Below are 18256 nucleotides of genomic sequence, written 5' to 3' on the forward strand. Positions count from 1 at the left end.
ATATCCACTAGGAATTTTTATTGACCTAAGAAAAGCTTTTGACACAGTAGACCACGACATCCTACTCCACAAACTTGACCATTACGGTATAAGAGGCCATGCGCTTGCTTATTTCAAATCTTACCTTACTAATAGGTATCAGTATGTCACCATTAAAGACACAGCATCAACAACACGGCTACTTGATACTGGAGTTCCACAGGGAAGTGTCCTTGGTCCCCTTCTCTTCCTAATATACATCAATGATCTTCTAAATGTATCCCAACACCTGAAACCCATTCTCTTTGCTGACGACACGACTTATGTCATCTCTCACCCTAATCTTGCCACCCTCAACACCATTGTTAACGAGGAGCTGATCAAAATATCGACTTGGATGACAGCCAATAAACTTACACTTAACACTGACAAAACCTACTATATTATGTTTGGTAGCAGAGCAGGAGATGCACAAATTAACATTAAGATCGACAACACTCTAATTACCAGACATAATGAGGGCAAATTCCTAGGCCTATACCTTGACAACAACCTGAATTTCAGCACCCATATCCAACACATAACCAAAAAAGTATCCAAAACGGTTGGGATCCTCTCCAAGATACGATACTACGTGCCGCAAAATGCCCTTCTCACACTATACCACTCACTTATTTATCCATACCTCACCTATGCTATTTGTGATTGGGGATCAACTGCAGCAACACACCTAAAGCCAATAATAACCCAACAAAAAGCTGCAGTAAGAATAATCACTAAATCCCATCCCTGGCAACACACCCCCCCACTCTTCATATATCTAAACTTACTCCCTGTTCAGTACATCCACACTTACTACTGTGCAATCTACATCTACAGGACCTTAAACTCCAATATCAACCTTGACCTAAAACGCTTTCTTGACAGTTGTGACAGAACCCACAGGCATAACACCAGACACAAACATCTCTATGACATTCCCCGTGTCCGACTAAACCTTTACAAAAATTCAATGTATGTCAAAGGTCCTAAAATCTGGAACACCCTACCTGAGAACTCTAGAACTGCAGACACATTCATCACCTTCAAAACTACCATTAGAAAACATCTTATCTCCCTGATACACCCCATCAACTAACTACACGAATACCACCTGGTGGTTCACACTTACACTCACTCACCCATTTGACCATAAACAGAAATATTAATCTCAATCTTAAAATAATGAATCCTATGATACTCCAATACTGAAACTATGTACTGTGTCAAAACAAAAGCATTCACATTGCTAAACTCACACACTATTATTTAGTCACTTAGCCATAATACCAACTTACCTCATAATTTGTAATATTTTAAAACAAAGAATTAAACTAAGTCTGCCCGAAATGCCTAGCCATGCTAGGCGTTCTAGTGGTACACTCTGTAATCATTATTTAACTACATGTAACCCACACAACAACCAAATTCTGTAAATTCAACACTGTAATCTTTATAGAGAATAAACTTTGAATTGAATTGAATTGAATTGAATTGAATCTTGGGGAGTGTCGACGGTGCTCCTGCAAGCAGAAGTTCGTGGCACAACCTGCTGCTGTTTGCGATGGATGAATTCCATACAATGTTTGTTAACTGATCATTACTCTGAAAATTGTTCATGATTGTAATCATGTGTTCACGATTCATTACCTTTGAAACTTGTCATGACTGTGACCAGATCTACCTGGAGCTCATTACTTTAGTTAATTCTCATTATTGTAACTAGATTTAGTTCATTACCTTTGTAATTAGTCATGAGTGTGACCAGCTCTACCTGGAACTCATTACATTTGTACTTGGTCACGATTGTGACCAAATCTAGTTCATTACCTTTGTAACTTGCTCAGCTATCAAATGGAGTCCAGTCCCTGGACCAATTATGTACCTCTGTAATCTTTTGACTACCGCCCACAGGATGGATATGGGGTACATAATAAACATATTAAACTAGCTAACTAGCTGACATCAAAGACATACTACTGTATAGAAAGCCCTTTGTTATGCTGAGCATTTCGGGCAAATTAGGTCAGTGTCCCAGGATGTGACCCACACCAGTTGACTAACACCCAGGTACCCATTTTGTTGATAGGTGAACATAGGCAACAGGTGCAAAGAAACACGCCCATTGTTTCTACCCTGGCTGGGTATCGAACCCAGACCTCGCCGTGTGAAGCGAGAGCTTTAGCATATGTGTAGAGAACTAGGATAACCCAAAAAAAAAGTCGGACAAAGTGACTTATTTCCATTGGGGTCGTTTTAATACCTTATTATTATACTACAAAGGAGATAATATCTTATTATTATACTATAAAGGAGATACAGTATTAGGAATAAGGTAAAATGTGTTTGTTGAAAAAAAAAATCATTCTCCTCCCTTACTGTCGCTACATTCATTAGGCACCTTTGGCTTTCTTCTTGAAGTGGTTCATGCTATGACTGGCTTTGACATATGCAGGCAGTCTGTTCCATTCCTTTATTGCTGTACAATAAAAGGTGTTTGAAGCCTGGCCACTGATTGTGGGTACTACAAAGTTGTGCTCTCTCTTTGAGATCAGATTTTGCCACCGAAGTGGCTAGTTTATTGTGCACCCGATATCCATCCTGTGGACTTTGAAAGGGTTTACTCACGAAATCGTAATGACACGATTGCAAACAAACCATACCACGGGTGGGGATAGAACCCGCGATCAGAGAGACTGATCGCGGGTTCCATCCCACCCGTGATATGGTTTGAAAGGGTTCTAAGAAGCAAGATCGCCAACCACCAGAGCCGGCCTTATGAGGTGTGGGGACCAATTAGTAACAATTTTGGTGGCCCCCATGTATGGAACGCAGTCAAACTGTGGGCTTAAAAAATGCATGCGAGTTAACAGACCAAACAGATGTAAGCTACAATTTAGTATAAAATTGCAAACATGTAAGCCTACAAGTAACAAAATTTGTATATCACCTCTGAAAAGTACATAGTCACAATACCACTTGCTTTAGTGACTGTGAAATGATTTATTAAAAATGTTTATTTTTGTTCAGAAAAAAAAAATCAGAATTTGAGTGCACTGTTGGAAACAAATTGTCTTTTTTGGACTTCTAAAAATCAGGTCTAAGTAGGTCTTAAAATCTATAAACAGCCAAGAAAACATGTGATTGGGTGGTTTTATTGTTTCATTTGTGTTTTAATCCCTTTTTTTCCTATAATCAAATGTCAGGTACAATTGCCACCCCATCGGGCAACTTTGCCACCGCTTATGGGGAAAATCGCCAACATATTATATCCAAAACCCCTCCCCCTTTTTTTTTGCTTCGTGTTGTTGTGTGTACTTGACAAGCCGAGAGTAGATTACACTCTAGCGCAGGGGCCCTTAGGCGTGGGGCTCAATTGGGAGCAATCGGTTCAATCGGCTTAATTAAGGCCGGCCCTGCCAACCGCCTAGATACCCATCAGTTACACAGCCCAGGGCAACACGGGTTTAGAGCAGGTCGCACCTGTCTGTCCCACCTACTGGACCACTATGACAAGGTCCTGAAGGTTATGAAGGATAAACCAAATGCAGATATTTTATACACAGACGTTGCGAAAGCCTTCGACAAGTACGACCACGGTGTAATAGATTAGATTTTGCCACCGAAGTGGCTAGTTTATTGTGCACCCTATATTCATCCTGTGGACGGTAGCGCGAGAGCATATGGATACACAAAAGGCCTAGGAACTAGGCCCCAAAGGGTTAACAGGAATACATATGGATTTATATCTACATATCTATAGTTCACTTATCTGTTACAAGCAAATTTAGGAAATTTGCTTAGTATATCTGGTATCTTATTTTCATTAATAAGATATCTTGACATGTCACATAGGTTATTATACTGTCTGTCTCTGTATTCCTCAATAAGTGGACAATTAAGCACATAGTGTTCAAGAGAATGACCATATGCCTGATCACATAATTTACATTTAGTTTGATCATCATCTGTGTGTCTCCCAAACTGCCAGAAGTACTTATAACCAAGCCTAAGCCTGGCCACTACAACATCAGTCAGTCTGTTCACATTGCAAGTTGTTCCATAAACATACTTATCTACGTTCATGTTATCATAGTGGGTTATAGATCTACTCAGGCTTCTAACTGCATTCCTATAACAATCATTTTCATTATTTACTTCTCTCCTAATATTATTCCTAATGCTAGACACAGTTATACCAAAGTTATATTCTACATTCTCCTTCTCGATACTCTTCTTGGCTAACATATCAACTTTATCATGAAGGAGTAATCCAATGTGTGATGGGATCCACAAAATGTGCGACAAAGGAATAACAGGAAAAGTTGGTAGATGGAGCTATAACTTCCTAACAAATAGAACACAGAGTAATAGTAAATGGATTATTATTATTATAATCACGGGGGAGTGCTAAACCCGTAGGATTATACAGTGCATGTGGGAAGGGGGGGGGGGATGGAAGGTATTCAGGCTCAATTCAGGGAACTGAATCACATCCAATTCCATAGATCAAGAGCCCCTCACCAGCGTTAAGGAACCTCCCTTGAGGGGAATAATAAACAGAGTAAAGTCTGAGGCAGCTACAGTGAAAAGCTCTGTTCCACAAGGCACAGTACTCACTCCCATCCTATCCCTCATCCTCATATCTGACATTGACAGAGATGTAAGCCATAGCAATGTGTCTTCCTTTGCAGATGACATCTGAATTGCCTTGACACCACAAGACTCCAAGCGGACATCACCCAAATCTTCAAATGGGCCACTCAAAACAATATGAAGTTCAGTGAAGAGAAATTTCAACTGCTCAGATATGGAAAACTTGAGGAAATTAAAACTGTATCAGGGTATACAACAAATTCTAATCATGCAATAGAGCAAAAAAGTAATGTGAAAGACCTGGGAGTGATAATGTTCAAAGATCACACCAATGGTTGATCAGGCTCTGATCCACCAGGAGGCCTGGTCACAGACCGGGCCGCGGGGGCGTTGACCTCCGGAACTCTCTCCAGGTAAACTCCAGGTAAACATCTACTAGAAAAAAGTTAAGATGGATAATGAGAACCTTCAAAACTAGGGATGCCAAGCTCACAATTCTCTTCAAATCGCTTGTTCTCTCTAGGCTGGAATACTGCTGTAGACTAACTGCTCCCTTCAAGGCAGGGGAAATTGCTGACCTAGAGAGTATACAAAGAATTTTCACGGCACACACAAGTACGATAAAGCACCTAAGTTACGGGGAACGGTTAAGTCCCTCGATTTGTATTCCCTGGAAAGCAGGTGAAAAAGATACACGATAATATACACTTGGAATTATTATTATTATTATTATAATCAAGGGGGAAGCGCTAAACCCGGAGGATTATACAGGGCCTGGGGGGTTTTGTGAAAGGCATTCAGGCTTAATTCGGGGAACTATACACTTGGAAAAATCCTAGAGGGATTGGTACTAAACTTGCACACGAAAATCACTCCATATGAAAGCAAGACTCGTCAGGAGATGCAACATTCCCCCAATGAAAAGCAGGGGTGCCATGAGTACACTGAGAGAAAACTCAATAAGTGTCAGGGGCCCAAGACTGTTCAACTGCACCCCAGCATACATAAGGGGGATTACCAATAGACTCCTGGCTGTCTTCAAGAAGACGCTGGACAGGTACCTAGATTCAGTACCTAACCAGCCGGGCTGATTCGTACGTCAGTCTGCGTGCAGCCAGCAGTAACATCCTGGTTGATCAGACCCTGATCCACCATGAGGCCTAGTCTCAGACCGAGCCGCAGGGGGTGTTGACCCCGAAACCCTCTCCAGGTATCCCCGTTGTACTATGATTGCTTTGGTTCTCAGCCTTGACAAAATTGACAGCAAGATATTCTGGACACGGTTTGTGAGCAGTTTTATAAACTTGATTTAACTTCAGTTGTTTTACTCTGTCTTCAACATTCAGCATATCCAATTGTTGTAATTCATACTGGCCTACTTGTTCTCTTGGTCCCAGGTCCAGGATGAAACTTACCGTTTTGTTCTGGGTGATTTGTAGTCTATAGTTCCTCCACTAATGTTGAGTTCAAGTAATGCATATTTCCTCCAGTAATGTATATTTCCTCCATTAATGTTCAGTTCCTCCAGTAATGTATAGTTCCTCCACTAATATATAGTTCCTTCGCAAATGTTCATTATTATTATAATAAAAAAGAAGCGCTGAACCTACGAGGGTTATACAGCTTCACTAATCATAAGCACGTAACCCAGAATAATGTTGCATCAGCAGGGTGATTCTGTACCTTTGGCACATACTGTATATGGAAACCCTTGATATAATGGACTTTTAAAATGGGCAAAATTCGCTGTGTAAATTGCTGTTTTAGCTTCTTTATTTTCAGTGTTAACTGCAATATACAGTATATATGACCAGCTCCCTACTCGAGCAAAGCTCAGTACTCGACCAAACAAATACGACCTGCCAGAACTTCGCTGTAAACTATTTCATGTTTCTTCGCACTTTTTTGTGTGTTTTTTTTTGTATTATCTGTATAAGTAAGTCACCATGGGGCCTACGAAGATTAGTGATAACAGCATTCAAACAAAATTGGTTGAGAAGAACATGTTCAATACTCATACAACCTTCTGGAATGAGTTAAGGTCACATACCGAGGTTCCACTATAATTGTAGTGTGTACAATACTATATTAGGTTTACAGAAGAGCAGCCAAATGCTTTTCATGCTGTTTTGTATTATTACAATCAAAACTAAGCATTAAACCCACAAATCATGCTATTTTATAACAGCAATTTAATTATCGGTTATGGAAGGAGAAGGGAATATAAATGTATAATGTCATGGATTATGTGGATTAAAATAAGGGCTGGATGCAAAAAGTGGGTCATATGTGTATGCAGCTGGAGGAGAGAGGACTGTAGAGGAGAGATTTTGGGAGGTGTTAAGCGAGTGTTTAGGAATCTTTGAACCAAGTGAGAGAGTAATTGTGGTAGGGGACCTAAATGCTAAAGTGGAAGAAATGATTAGAGGGTGTTGGTAGGTAAGTTTGGAGTTCCAGGTATAAATGGAAATGGGGGTCTTTGATTGAACTTTGTATAGAAAGGGGGTTTGGTAATATATATTTTGGTAATGCATATTTTGGCAATACAAATTTTAAGGAAAACAGGATAAACAAGTATACAAGATATAATATAGGGCGTAATGACAGTAGTTTGTTGGACTACATATTGGTAGATAAAATACTGTTGGGTAGACTTCAGGAAGTACATGTTTATAGAGGGGCCACAGATTTATCAGATCATTGTTTAATTGTAGCTACAGTGAAAGTAAAAGGTAGATGGGATACAAGGGGAATGGAATCAGCAAGTGAGAGAGAGGTGAAGGTTTATAAACTAAAGGAAGAGGCAGTTAGGGTAAGATATGAACTACTGGAAGATAGGCTAATGAGAGTATAGGCAATGAAGTTGAAGAGGTATGGGGTAGATTTAAGAATGTGTTAGTATGTTCAGCAGAAGTATGTGGTTACAGGAAGGAAGAAGAGCAACTGGTAGAATGATGAGGTAAAGAGAATAGTAAGAGAGAATAAATTACCATATGAGAGGGTTTTACAAAGTAGAAGTGATACAAGGAGGGAGGATTATATGGAGAGAATAAGAGAGGTTGAGAGAGTGGTAAAGGAATGTAAAATGAGAGGAAATGAGTGGGTGGGTGGGATGCTATCAACAAATTTTGTTGAGAATAAGAAAAAGTTTTGGGGCGAGATTAATAAGTTGAGAAAGCCTAGGGAACAAATGGATTTGACAGTTAATAAGAGAGGAGAATTATTAGACAGAGTTGGAGATATCGAGAAGATGGAGGGAATATTTTGAGGAACTGTTGAATGTGATTTCATGCATTGGGCAGGGAGGTATAACATCTTGTAGGAGTGAAGAATAGCCAGTTGTGTGGGAAAGGTGCATGGGGCAGTGGGTAGAATGAAAGGGGGTAAAGAAGCTGGGAATGATTAATGGTTGATAAATGACATGCCCATGCACTCTGCCCCAGGGCCAGACTCATGGAACTCCGTGTTCATCAAGAACTGCAAGAAGCCCCTATCATGAGCTTTTACCATCCTATGGAGAGGGAGCATGGACACGGGGGTACTCTCACAGTTACTAAAAACAACAGACATAGCCCCACTCCACAAAGGGGTCAGTAAAGCAACAGCAAAGAACTACAGACTGATAACACTAACATCCCATATCATAAAAATCTTTGAAAGGTTCTAAGAAGCAAGATCACCACCCATCTAGATACCCATCAGTTACACAACCCAGGGCAACATGGGTTTAGAGCAGGTCGCTCCTGTCTGTCTCAGCTACTGGATCACTATGGCAAGGTCCTAGATGCACTAGAAGACAAAAAGAATGCAGATGTAATATATACAGACTTTGCAAAAGCCTTCGACAAGTGTGACCATGGCATAATAGCACACAAAATGCGTGCTAAAGGAATAACAGGAAAAGTTGGAAGATGGATCTATAATTTCCTCACAAACAGAACACAAAGTGTAGTAGTCAAGAGAGAAAAGTCTGAGGCAGCAACGGTGAAAAGCTCTGTTCCACAAGGCACAGTACTCGCTCCCATCTTGTTTCTCATCCTCATATCTGGCATAGACAAGGATGTCAGCCACAGCACTGTGTCTTCCTTTGCAGATGACACCCAAATCTGCATGACAAGTGTCTTCTATTGCAGACACTGCAAGGCTCCAGGCGGACATCAACCAAATCTTTCAGTGGGCTGCAAAAAACAATATGAAGTTCAACGATGAGAAATTTCAATTACTCCGGTATGGTAAATATGAGGAAATTAAAACTTCATCAGAGTACAAAACAAATTCCGGCCACAAAATAGAGCAAAAAACCAACGTCAAAGACCTGGTAGTGATCATGTCGGAGGATCTCACCTTCAAGGACCATAACATTGTATCAATCGTATCTGCTAGAAAAAATGACAGGATGGATAATGAGAACCTTCTAAACTAGGGATGCCAAGCCCCTGATGAAACTCTTCAGGTCGCTTGTTCTATCTAGGATGGAATATTGCTGCACACTAACAGCACCTTTCAAGGCAGGTGAAATTGCTGACCTAGAAAATGTACAGAGAACCTTCACGGCACGCATAACGGAGATAAAACACCTCAATTACTGAGAGTGCTTGAAGTTCCTGAACCTGTACTCCCTGGAACGCAGGCAGGATACATGTTATATACACCTGGAAAATCCTAGAGGGACTAGTACCGAACTTGCACACGAAAATCACTCACAACGAAAGCAAAAGACTCGGCAGACGATGCAACATCCCCACAATGAAAAGCAGGGGTGTCACTAGCATGTTAAGAGACAATACAATAAGTGTCAGGGGCCCGAGACTGTTCAACTGCCTCCCAGCATACACAAGGGGGATTACCAATAGACCCCTGACTGTCTTCAAGCAGGCACTGGACAAGCACCTAAAGTCGGTACCTGACCAGCCGGGCTGTGGCTCGTACGTTGGATTGCGTGCAGTCAGCAGTAACAGCCTGGTTGATCAGGCTCTGATCCACCATGAGGCCTGGTCAGACTGGGCCATGGGGGCGTTGAGCCCCGGAACTCTCTCCAGGTAAACTCCAGGTAAATAAAGATAGAAATGTTAAAAGCAGGTTGGGATATAGTTTTGGAATGGTTGATGCTTTAATTTAATAAATATATGGAAGAAGGTAAGGTACCTAGGAACTGGCAGAGGGCATGCATAGCCCCTTTGTATCAAGGCAAAGGGAACAAAATGCAAAAAATATAGGGGAATAAGCCTGTTGAGTATACCTGGTAAAGTATATGGTAAAGTTATTACTGAAAGAATTAAGAGTAAGACGGAGAGCAAGACTGCAGATGAACAAGAATTTTAGTAAGGGTAGGGGGTGTGTAGACAAAGTGAGTACAGTAAAACATATAGGTGAACAGTATTTAGATAAGGGTAAATTATTATTATAATCAAAAAGAAGCGCTAAACTACAAGGACTATACAGCACTGCAGGGCAGGAAGGAAGTGGGGGCATCAGGTGGCAAAAGGGAGAGGCATAATTAGTAGGTTACAGAGAACAGCGGGGCAGTGGATAGTACAGGGGTAGAGGGTAGCAAGAGATTGAGGTAGAAAGGGCTGAGGGGAGTGCAAAAGGTATCGTCATCAGAGTTTGTGGAGTAAGTTAGTTGTTGTCAAGAAGTCAATGAGAGAGTCAGGATTAAAAGAGGGTCCATCAGCGAGAAGGGAAGGTAAAGAGAGTAGTAGTAGAGCGGAGACGATGTTGGAGGTAAATTCTGCATGCTCGTTGATAGAGAGGGCAGTCTAACAGAATGTGGCTAACCAATACTGGAACCTGACACGTCTCACAGGGAGGAACAGGGTGCCTCTCCATGAGGTACCCATGAGGAAGACGAGTGTGGCCAATGCGAAGACGGGAGAGTGTGGTCTCCCAACCTCGGCACTGATGACAAGAAGACGGCCAGTAACCTATACTCGGTTAACAGAATGAAGTTTGTTACAGAGTAGATTAGACCAATGTTGTTGCCAACGGGTGTGAAGGTGGGTAGCTATTACAGCAAAATAGTCCGTAAATGGAACACCTCTATATGAAACTGGTAGGCCATGTACTGCTGACCGCGCAGCAGTGTCTGCCTATTCATTGCCCTGTACGTCAACATGACCAGGGACCCAACAAAAAACAATATCTTCATGCTTGGTAGAGATACGGCGTAGCCAAAGTTGGATACAGAGGGCTAGGGGGTGAGGTGTATAAAATTTTCATATAGCCTGTAGAGCACTGAGTCTGAGACAACCACAAATGATGACACAGGCATAGATGCAATACGGATAAATGCTGCAAGAATGGCATAAAATTCATCTGTAAAAATGCTAGCTGAAGATAGTAAATGTCCTCACATGACACTGTCCAGAAACACTGCTGCGAATCCAACGACTTCAGAAGACTTAGAGCCATCTGTGTACACTGCGATGGCATGAGAATGAGAGCGGAAGTGGTCAAGAAAAAGAGAGCGGGAAGCTACCGTAGGTAGTTGGGCTTTTGCGCATGGGAGTGAGAAAGAAAAGACTTGGACAGCTGGAACTTCCCAGGGAGGCAGGGAAAAGTGAGATGCTACATGAACATAGAAAGGCGGTAACTGAAGGGAAGATGAGCAAATGTAGTCGAAGAGAAAAGGGACAGAGCAAATAGGGGCGACGAACAAATTAAGAATGTCTACTAACATCAGTGACTTCTATATATGGAAGGACTGCGGATTATTATAATAAAAAAAGCACTAAACCACAAGGGTTATACAGCGCTGCGAAAGACTGTGGAGATCATGAGAGTGAACATAGTAGCGAAGGCAATGGGCATCACGGTGATTGGACAAGGATGGAATATTCGCTTCTGCATAGAAGTTCTCAACAGGAGAAGACCGAAAAGCACCAAGGCACAAACGTAATCCCTGGTGATGGATGAGATTAAGGCTCGAGAGTAGTAGGAGAAGCTGCTGAATAGATCTGATCACCATAATCGAGTTTCGATAAAATGAGGGCTGAATGTAGGCGAAGGAAAGTTCGACGATCAGCTCCCCATGAAAGATGAGCAAAGGTTTTAAGAAGATTCAGCCAGTTGTGACAAGTTGCCTTGAGAGAGGTAATATGAGGTTTCCAGGATAACCTACGGTCAAAGAGAAGGCCTAGAAACCTAACTGTATCATGTTCAGGGATACGCGAGCCATAGAGGTACAAAGGATGATCGGAGATGACAGAGCGTCTAGTGAAAGTAATTTGGCAAGTTTTGGTACTGGAAAATTTAAACCCATGCGTGGTGGCCCAATTGGAAACACGGTCAACCGCATGCTGGAGAGAAACTGTAATGAGGTGACAGCGCCTACACACAAGCTATAGCGAAGTCATCACCATAGAGTGATGACCAAATATTGGATAGAAGACTAGAGGCCAAATCATTTATAGCAAGGAGAAAAAGTGTTGTGCTCAGAACACATCCCTCAGCTTGGACAAAGTCCGGGGAGAGCACATTACTAACCCGAACACGGAAATGTCTGTCAGTTAAAAAGTTTTTAAGGAAGGAAGGATGGTAGATTGCCTCGGAGGCCTAAGGAGTGGGCTTGGGCCAAAATAATATACCTCCAAGTTGTATCATATTCCTTCTCGAGGTCAAAAAATATGGCAATAACTGAGTGGTTATTCGCAAAGGCATTACGAACATACGTATCCAAGCGTAGTAAGGGGTCTATGGTAGAACGGCCCTTACGAAAGCCATATTGACTAGTGGAGAGACTGTTGTGTGTCTCTAGATAAGGGTAAAGAGGTTTTTGTTCCATTTATGGATTTGGAAAAGGTATATGATAGGGTAGATAGGGGGGGGGCAATGTGGCAGATGTTACAAGTGTATGGAATAGGAAGTAGGTTACTGAAAGCAGTGAAGAGTTTATATGAGGCTCAGGTTAGAGCATGTAGGAGAGAGGGAGATTATTTCTCAGTGAAAGTAGGCCTTAGACAGGGACGTGTGATGTCACCATGATTGTTCAGTATATTTATAGATGGGGTTGTAAAAGAAGTGAATGGTTGGGTGTTGGTAAGGTGTGGGATTAAAAGATTTAGAATCTAATACAAAGTGGGAGTTATCGCAGTTGCTTTTTGCTGATGACACTGCTTTTGATTCTGAAGAGAATTTGCAGATGTTGGTGACCGAGTCTGGAAGTGTATGACTCATGAAATCGTAATGACACGATTGCAAACAAACCACACCACGGACGGGGATAGAACCTGCGATCAGAGTGTCTCAAAACTCCAGACCTAGTTGGACGAATCTTATGTGGCTAGCTCGTCCAGTGGCTAACGTGATGGTCTGGATTTTTTAAACTCTCTGATAGCGGGTTCTATCCCCGTCTGTGGTATGGTTTGTTTGCAATCGTGCCATTACGATTTCGTGAGTCATGTTGATGGCTTTGAGGGGACTTGAGCTAGAGTTCGTCACAGCCGTGCTAGTTGGAGATTCGTCTGTAAAAACTTGCATTTGTGGTCACAGTGGTGCCTATGTTAACCTTCCTATGATGTAGAAATATACCTAGTTGGATGAATCTTATGTGGCTAGCAGGTCCAGTGGCTAACACGACGGTCTGGAGTTTTGAGAGACTCTGATTGCGGGTTCTATCCCCGTTTGTGGTATGGTTTGGAAGGGTATGCAAGAGGAAATTAAAATTGGACATAGGGAAGAGTAAGGTAATGAGGATAACAAAAAATTTAAGTAATGAAAAATTGAAGGGAGTATGGAAGAAGTGAATGTAGTCAGATATTTAGGAGTGGAATCACTGAAGTGATGAAGGAAAAAAGGCATGCGATGCATTGAGGAGTCTGTGGAGACAAAGAACATTATCCATGGAAGCAAATAGGGAAAATTATGATAGTATAGTTATACCAATGTTCTTATATGGGTGTGAAGCATGGGTGGTGAATGTTGCAACAAGAAGAAGGCTGGAGGCAGTGGAGATCTCGTGTCCGAGAACAATGTGCAGTGTGAAAATAATGCAGAGAATCCGTAGTTTGGAAATGGTTCAAACATTTAGAGAAGATGGAACAAAATAGAATGACTTGGAGAGCGTATCTGTAGTGGAAGGAAGGCAGGGTAGGGGTCAGCCTAGGATAGGTTGGAGGGAGGGGGATAAAGGAGGTTTTGGCTGTAAGGGTCTTGGACTTCAAGCAGGAGTTTGTGAGTGTTAGATAGGACCGAGTGGAGATGAATGGTTTTTATGACAATGTGCTGTTGGAGTGTGAGCAAAGTAATATTTTTGAATTATTATTATTATTATAATCAAAAAGAAGCGCTAAGCCACAAGGGCTATACAGCGCTGCAGGGTAGGGAAGGAAGCAAGGGAATTGGATGGCAGAAGGGAGGGGGGATGATCAGCAGGTTACAGAAAACAGCGGGGCAGGGGATAGTACGGGGGTAGAGGGTAGCAAGAGATACAAGTAGAAAGGGCTGAACGTATCAAAATTTGTGGAGTAAGTCAGTCGTTGTCAAAAAGTCAATGAGAGAGTCCGGATGAAAGGTGGGTCCATCAGCGAGAAGGGAAGGTAAAGAGAGAGCAGCGGGGCGAAGACGACGACAGAGGTAAATTCTGCGTGCTCGTTGATAAAGTGGGCAGTCCAACAGAATGTGGCTGACTGATAATGGAGCTTGGCAATTCTCACAGAGAGGAGCAAGACGCCTCTCCATGAGATATCCATGAGTAAGACGAGTATGGCCAATGCGAAGACGGGAGAGAGTAGTCTCCCAACCTCGACACTGGTGATAAGAAGACGGCCAGTAACCTATACTCGGTTTAATAGACTGAAGTTTGTTGCCGAGCATAGTAGGCCAACGTTGTTGCCAACGGGTGTGAAGGTGGGAAGATATTACAGCAAAATAGTCCGTACATGGAATACCTCTATAAGAAACTGGTAGGTCATGTACTGCTGACCGCGCAGCAGTGTCTGCCTGTTCATTGCCCTGTACGTCAACATGACCAGGGACCCAACAAAAAACAATATCTTTATGCTTAGTAAAGATGCGGCGTAGCCAAAGTTGGATACGGAGGACTAAGGGGTGAGGTGTATCAAATTTTTGTATAGCCTGTAAAGCACTAAGGGAGTCTGAGACAACCACAAATGATGACACAGGCATAGATGCAATACGGATAAGTGCTGTAAGGATGGCATATAATTCAGCAGTAAAAATACTAGCTGAAGATAGTAAATGCCCTTGTACGACGCTGTCCGGAAACACTGCTGCGAATCCTACGCCGTCAGAAGACTTAGAGCCATCTGTGTACACAGCAATGGCATGAGAATGAGAGTGAAAGTGGTCAAGAAAAAGAGAGCGGGAAGCGACCGTAGACAGTTGGGCTTTCGAGCAAGGGAGGGAGAAAGAACAGACTCGAACAGCTGGAACTTCCCAGGGGGGTAGGGAAAAGTGTGATGCTACATGTACATAGAAAGGTGGTAGTTGAAGAGAAGACAAGAGCGAATGAAGGCGAAGAGAGAAGGGACGGAGTAAGCAGGGGCGGCGAACAAATAAAGAATGTCTACTAATATCAGTGACCATTCTATAAATGGAAGGATTGCGGAGATCATGAGAGCGTACATAGTAGCGCAGGCAATGGGCATCACGGCGATCGGATAAGGATGGAACGTTCGCTTCTGCATAGAGGCTTTCGACAGGGGAAGAGCGAAAAGCACCAAGGCATAAACGTAATCCTTGGTGATGAATGGGGTTAAGGCTAGAGAGAGTAGCAGGAGATGCCGCTGAATAGATCTGGTCACCATAATCAAGTTTCGATAAAATAAGGGTGGAATGTAGGTGAAGGAGGGTTCGACGATCAGCTCCCCACGAAAGATGAGCAAGGGTTTTAAGAAGGTTCAGCCGGCTGTGACAAGTTGCCTTCAGAGAGGTAATGTGAGGTTTCCAGGATAACCTACGATCAAAGAGGAGGCCCAGAAACTTGACTGTATCACGTTCAGGGATACGTGAGCCATAGAGGTACAAAGGATGATCAGAGATGACAGAGCGTCTAGTGAAAGTGATTTGGTGGGTTTTAGTGCTGGAAAATTTAAACCCATGTGTGGTGGCCCAATTGGAAACACGGTCGACTGCATGCTGGAGAGAAACTGTAAGGAGGTGACAGTCAGCGCCTGCACAGGCAATAGCGAAGTCATCAACATAGAGTGATGACCAAATATTTGATGGAAGACTAGAGGCCAAATCATTAATAGCAAGGAGAAAAAGTGTTGTGCTCAGAACACATCCCTGGGGGACACCTTCAGCTTGGATAAAGTCCGGGGAGAGCACATTATTAACCCGAACACGGAAATGCCTGTCAGTTAAAAAGTTCTTAAGGAAGGATGGTAGATTGCCTCGAAGGCCTAAGGAGTGGGCTTGGGCTAAAATATTATACCTCCAAGTTGTGTCATATGCCTTCTCAAGATCAAAAAATATGGCAATAACTGAGTGGTTATTCGCAAAGGCATTACGAACATACGTATCCAAGCGCAGTAAGGGGTCTATGGTAGAACGTCCCTTACGAAAGCCATATTGACGAGTGGAGAGACTGTTGTGTGTCTCTAAATACCACACTAAACGTCTATTTACTAGACGTTCCATTACTTTGCAAACTGCACTGGTAAGAGCAATGGGACGATAGTGGGAGGTTTCATGTCCCGTAGTGCCTGGTTTGCGGAAAGGGAGAACAATGGCGGATTTCCACAGCTGTGGAAGAACTCCTTGTGACCAAATAAGATTGTAAAGGCGTAATAGGACTGCAAGGGCTGACTGATGTAAATGTTGTAGCATACGAATATGAATGTCGTCGGGCCCAGCTGCCGATGATCGACAAGCTGAGAGTGTTGCCTCCAGTTCTTGAAGTGTAAAAGGCACATTATACTGTTCTTCTCTGAGAGAAGAAAAGTCCAAGGGTGCTAACTCTCTGGCAGACTTTGAGGAAAGAAATGAGGGGCATAGATGGAGTCCCTGAGAAATACGGACCAGATGATTGCCAATTTCATTGGCAACATCTAGTGGGTTTGCTATATCAACACCGGCAACCCGCAGAACAGGAGCCGGGTCAGGAGAATATTTACCACTCAGTTTTCGTACTTTTTTCCAGACTGCACTCATAGAGGAAGCAGAGGTGATGGTGGAGACATAATCTCGCCAGCAAGTGCGTTTAGCGAATATTTTTGAAGGGATTCAGAGAAACAGGTAAGCAGGACTTGAGTCCTTAAGGTAGGAAGTACAGTGCCTGCACTCTGAGACGGGTATTTATGTTGCAGTTTTTAACTGTAGTGTAGGTATGCCTCTGGCAAGACAGTGAAGTGAAAGATGATAAGTGTTTCTTCCTTTTTGGGTCACTCTGTCTTGGTGGGAAACGGCCAATGTGTTATAAATAAAATAATTTTACGAACATGCTCACATACCACCCCTATTAGCCTGTTACATTGAGGGTTAACTGATATTTAAAAATTTCCATTTTTATGAAATACTATGGCAAAAGTCACTAAATGCAAAACATAATTGATGAAACAATTTAAGTGAAGGTGAAAGTGTTTCTTCTCTGGGTCACCCTGCCTCAGTGGGAGATGGCCAAAGTCTTAGAAAAAAAAAATTAAGTAATGTATATTGGACTTGTTAATGCTTGAATATTAAGTTAGCCACATTATATAAATTATTTCAGGACAATTAAAAAAAAAAAAAAAAAGATCTGATTTCAATTTAATGTAAGTACAATAATTCCACATAAATTCCTATACTGTACATGAATACATGAAATATTCATAAGCAATAGCAGAGATAAACAATAAGTATAACACAGACACAAAAATATATATCTCTGTTAAAGGAAAATGGATTTTGACATTTGGTTCATATATTCGTGCCAAAAACCTTCTTGCCAAATTAAGCTTAAAAAAAAAAAAAAAAAAAAAAAAAGTATTTTTATTTGGAAATTTTTTTATTACATAAGCAAAATCAATGAGATGTCAAATTTCTTTTACTTTCTAATAAACTACATAATGTAAATAAAGAATCTTAACACATCTGGCAAAAATAATGTAAATGCCATGTAAGGGTTGTTTAAGTAGTTCATTAAAATTAATAGTTACATTTGAAGTAAAGAATGCTTCACATACATCTCTTCCATTATTCTCCTGTGTTGTTATATTGATAAATATTGGCAGTCAGTGTACATTATAACTTAGAAACTAAACACATCACTCTTTACTGAAATCTTCGATTGTACAATTCACAAAATTACACAAAAGAGTATTCAGTCGAGTCAGTTTGTGTATATTTTTTCTAGGAGCTATTTGATTTGCTTCCCATTTTTGTCAATGTTACAAAAATACATGCAATACAACCTTAAAGTTTGTAAACATATTACCATATGCAAAGTGCAGTAGTTGAAATTCCAATTAAGTGCTGCATTTCATCTCAATTCAGCACTCCCAAGGAGCTCAGGAACCATTTGTATGATAGCAAAATGTACGATGGTCAATACTTATACAGTTTCCATAGCCAAATTAAGACTAGCAGGGGTCATAAAATGTGATGATTTGATCATATTTATGCCATCTTATCAAATAATAGAAACATTACTGTGAAAAATGTATGCACTCTTGTAATTACAGGCAAAATGATGATCACTATA

This window comes from Cherax quadricarinatus, chromosome 18 (genome assembly GCF_038502225.1).
Source record: "Cherax quadricarinatus isolate ZL_2023a chromosome 18, ASM3850222v1, whole genome shotgun sequence".
In the NCBI taxonomy this organism is placed as follows: Eukaryota; Metazoa; Arthropoda; class Malacostraca; order Decapoda; family Parastacidae; genus Cherax; species Cherax quadricarinatus.